Source organism: Macrosteles quadrilineatus, unplaced genomic scaffold (assembly GCF_028750875.1).
Source record: "Macrosteles quadrilineatus isolate MER2022 unplaced genomic scaffold, UCM_ALF_1.0 Scaffold_4__1_contigs__length_99947679, whole genome shotgun sequence".
In the NCBI taxonomy this organism is placed as follows: Eukaryota; Metazoa; Arthropoda; class Insecta; order Hemiptera; family Cicadellidae; genus Macrosteles; species Macrosteles quadrilineatus.
This window is the reverse complement of record NW_026542597.1, coordinates 77,857,703-77,862,586: the sequence shown is the minus strand read 5'-3', so window position 1 is coordinate 77,862,586 and position 4,884 is coordinate 77,857,703.

Here is a 4,884-nt window from a genome sequence, read left to right as displayed (position 1 = left end):
ACCACAAAAATGTGTTCCATTGCTAGATTTTTTCCACATAAAAGTATTCTACAAATATAATATGTTAACATTTATATTTTTAAACTTTGATTCATTTGCACAATTTGTGACTTTCTAAAATTATCGTTTTGTTATCCTTCTATTCACTTAACCCTCATAGTTTCAGCGTTATGGGTGACGGTTAATCGAGGTTTTGCTGTAAAATAATTAACACTTATTTTCCACACAAGTGCAATTAGAGAGATAACTACTGAACATGTGGTTGATCTTGTGATTTAAATATAAAATATTCATGATGTAATCATGTAAAAGAGTGATGTAAATACTTACACATTCTGCCATACACATTTAGTAAGTAGCTCATAGCGAATAAGTAACAACGGGTACTAAGTAATGTATGTGATAAGCTAAAGAGATTAGGTTGCTATTAGTAACGTCTGATCTCAAGCAATTTAAGTGTTACCTAATGGTTGTATAGTGGAGTTGGGATGGTAATATACTTACAAGTAAAATCCCTTGCTCCGTAGAGTCCGACACTCTTAACTCATAGGGGTAGAAAATCATTGTTCCCAGATTATTTATTTTTTTAATGGCTTAAAGTTAGGTAAGCACAAGTGTTGGTGGTACAGTAAGTTTGCTTTGCCAACAGTTGTAATTTTCCATGTTCTTTGTAACTTATGATGATCTCTTAAACACTGTGAAATCAAAAATTGGGTAAAGGATAGGCCTAATTCTGTTTTTAAATAACTAATTCATTGCTAAAAAATCTTGATAAAAATGTCAAATTTAATTAATTAATTTTGAATAAACCTTTTCCTAATAACACAAGTAAAAGAGTTCATGTGAAAATGATAATAAAAATATTTAAGGATACAGAATAAATTACATTAAAATAGAAGCAAAGCTTTCACAGTCAAAGTAGACATTTTAAATCTTGATCTTTGGGGAATTACCCTCGTTAAACTGGCAAAAATATTGGCGTTTCATTGCATTGTAGCAATCCATCTTTGGAACTAGGTTGATTTGTATCTAAAACATTAGTCAGGTTGTTTTTGCCAGTTAAACGCCACGTTTACCTTTCTAAAACCGAGTTTTGACAATATAAAAAATTTTACTATTTAACAAAGGTTCAAAAGTTTTGAGATATTTTTATATAACAGATACTCATCAATATAAAAACATTTTCCAATACAACAATGTTTAGGAATATAATTTGTTTGTTCAACCAAGATTTGAAACCATAAAGAATAATGTTATTTTTCATACAAATTAGACCCTCTTTCCATCCGTTAAGTCAGTCAAATTTAGCTCAAATACTAACAGTATTTTTCAAAATAACTTTGAAGTTTTTTTTTTCATTCAATGAAACCCAAAAATCAAGCTAGCTCTTAAGCTTATGCCAGGTGCCACATAGTTTTGGCCAGCTTTTAAACCCACATCTTGACTCCATTGAATAAGTACACTGTGTCCCCCCATTCATATCAACAACGTTTTTTAAGTCTTGAATTATAAATTCTGGTTATATAGTTACAATAGATCCTTAATAGGATATTTGTTTGTATCAGATTTCTATGTTTTATAGTCTTTGCACGCATTTATTTTTGTAAAACACTTTTGGACATTCAGAAGGTCTTTTGATTTGCATCACTAACGGTTTTGTATCGTAGATTTAAGAGTATTATGGCAGCGTCGAAATAAGACTGATTTGTAAATAAACCATTGAAGGCATAATAATCACTCAAATAACTTGATCAGATAAGTTTGTTGATATAAATTTTGTCTGTAGTTTTACAGATGTAATTGATGTAGGTTTTCTGGAGTATATTTAGCTATAAACAGGATCCTTTATTTTTAGATACATAGTACGGGAAAAATATTTTTGTTACTCTTTATTAATTACTTTAATCATGTTAGCTTTATGTTTATCAATACCATGCTAATGATGGTACACAACACTAAAAACTAAAGATGATTTAAATTAAGTTTGATAAGTAAGATTTTGTTTGTTGTACCGGTACGTTTAAGTTTATAAGTTAGTCAAATATTATTTAGTTAAAACAATTTAAAATTGTTAAGTTTTGTTAAAGCATATTTTAGTTACCTCTTCTAGATCATTTTGTTACTACCGGTAATTTAGAATTTTATTTTCAACTCATTATCTTTGTACCTAAAGTTACTTTTGTAAGACTGATAAAGTAATACTTTAGGTAATAAGGGGATGTATAGTAATTGCACTTACTACAAATTCAAGGGTTTAAAATTTATTAATTCCCCCTTGAATAGTAATAAGCTTTGTGATTGATAGTTGTAAGTTTTGCTAAGAAATATTATGAGTCAGTGTTAAGCTTGTTTGTTCCAAACATTTTTTAACACTACTCTATATTGAGAACAATGTTTTGTTTGAGAGATAATTAAAGTTTTGTTACTTTTAATAAAAATTATTTTTCCTTTTTTACTAAACCCTACTTTTTGCAGTCATTCATTTCTCCTTAGGACCGAACGAGAGCTTATTTTGTTTAATAAAAATGTTTTTAGCGAATTTCCCTATTGGAAATAAGCTATTACCGTAGGTCTCATGGTTAGACTTAGTCCCGGGACCGATTTACTTTTTCATTTTGGTGTCTCTAGAAGCCAAAAATACCATGCGTTCAAATTCATATATATATATATTTTATATTCATGAATATACTAGCTGTGTGCCCGTTCTACGCACGGGATCTTAAAGTAGTCAGTTGAAATCTTCTTATATTAAGAACAGCAGTTGGTTTGCATATTTTCAGATATGCTGGCAAAACTATTATATATAAACCTTCGCAAATACAGTATCTGACAGTTTCAAGCCAAAACACATGCTTCGCAATTAAATTTCCCAGCCCTTTACAACACTGATTCAAGGTCTTCTTTCTGGTTATCAAAACTCAAGAACAATTTTACACACAAAGAATCTCTGGTTCCTGACCTGGATGATGCCTAGTTATTAATTATTTCATTTACGGTTACACTATATTATTCCACTTGCGATTAATTAAATCCATTATGTAAGACAACGTTTTTAATGTCACTTGGATGGGATCGTGGATGGGATTTACCTTCAAAACGTGATCGGAAATGGTTGCGGTATTTGTAAACATATCAGTGACAGCTAGAAAAAATAATCTTGATCCGAACAGCTGTTCGTTATTTCATAGATCATTATGTGATAAAAATTGGACGAAAACTTGACAAAAATCGCACAAAACTGCATTTTTGAACGTCCGTAATTTTATTTACTAAGTAGTGAGGCCATATTTTAATGGCTAAAGACACTCTCGCCAATCCAGTGAATACATTAAAATGACTTCGATCTTGATAGGTACTCTCGTTTTCCTGGAGAAGATTGCGTAAAATGCCATCTTGAGTGTTACAGAAAGACAGAAATTTAGATGAGACTTGTTTCGGCTTCTTTAATGTATAAAACGTAAAAATAACCTACAAATTTATGATTCTGAGCAATGTACAGACAAAACTCAAATTTCATTTATATAGATATTAGATATATATATGTGTCCGTTAGCACGATATCTCGAGCAAAAATGATCCGATTTCAATGAAATTTGGTACAAACGTGTAAACCTACGTTTATTCAAACGTGTTCGCGAACCAGCATGATCGGACCATGGGAACGGGGATTTATGGGGTAAAAATTGGGTTTTCTCATTTTTGACCCTCAAAACATAAAATTTCCCAAATTTCCTCTCGACCATTTTGAAGAGCTTAAAAAAAACAAATAATTCAGTATACTGTAGTGTTTTTGTATGGTTATTGGCTATGGAGTAAATTCAAAATTCCCATGTTATTCTTATGGAGAATAAGTAAACTGTTGTAGTTTGCTTGTTTATGCATATATTTGGATCAAACTTGGCCAATCTATTTATTTTATACCAAGCTATTATTATTTTACTAAAAAACACAATTTATTACCCTCACTGGGAGCCTCACTGGCCTCTTCTCAACCTTACTCCAAACGATCTATATGTCAAGGTCACTGCAAGGAAACTTTGTTGCTTAGAGGCGGCAGATACTTAAATACATCCCTGGATGCTAAGAGGGGTGCTACTGGATATGCCCCCTGGATATTAGTTTTCTTGTAACAGTTGTAAGTCTTGTAACCAACCAAAACTCCAATTGGCTATATAACACCCATGTTAAACGTGCAGTACCGTATTGATTGAATAGTGAATCTGCATCCACTAATCTCCAGTACTGCACGTTTAACATGGGTTTTTTTAAAATAGGCATTGGAGTTTTTGGTTAATTAGTAGAAAACTACCAAAGATAGACAATGGGTTTAAATTTGAAAGCTGTTTGTTTTTTGCAAGACCTTCAAAATGATAAGCCATTTGACATATGTTGCCATTTAATTTTTTTTTATTTACAAGGCTACCAACATAAAAAAGATAAAATGAACAATTGAACAAATATTCAGTTTTTAAAATGTGACATGTCGCATTTAAACTTAAAGCTGAACTCACAAGGATTAAGAATTTTCAAATGGAACAAAAATAAGTTTAATGGTTTCGAAGATACAGGGTATTCTGTAAATATCAATATTTTCCATACAAACGGCCGTTATTTTGAAACGGATAAAGATAAAGGAGTTCTGTTTTCACTAAATTTTTTGTCTAGTCTAGAGCTTTAAACTGATGCATAACATGACATATGTTTACATTTGAAAACTCTGAGATTCGAACCCATGACCCCCAATTTCTCAAACACCCTGTATTTTAAAAATGGTAAAAATATTTTTACGTTGTTCCTTGGGTATAAATTAGTGGGCAAAAGTTTTGTTTCATCTCTGTATGTCAAGCCGTTTGTAATCTGAGTTTGTAATCTCACCCTGTATAT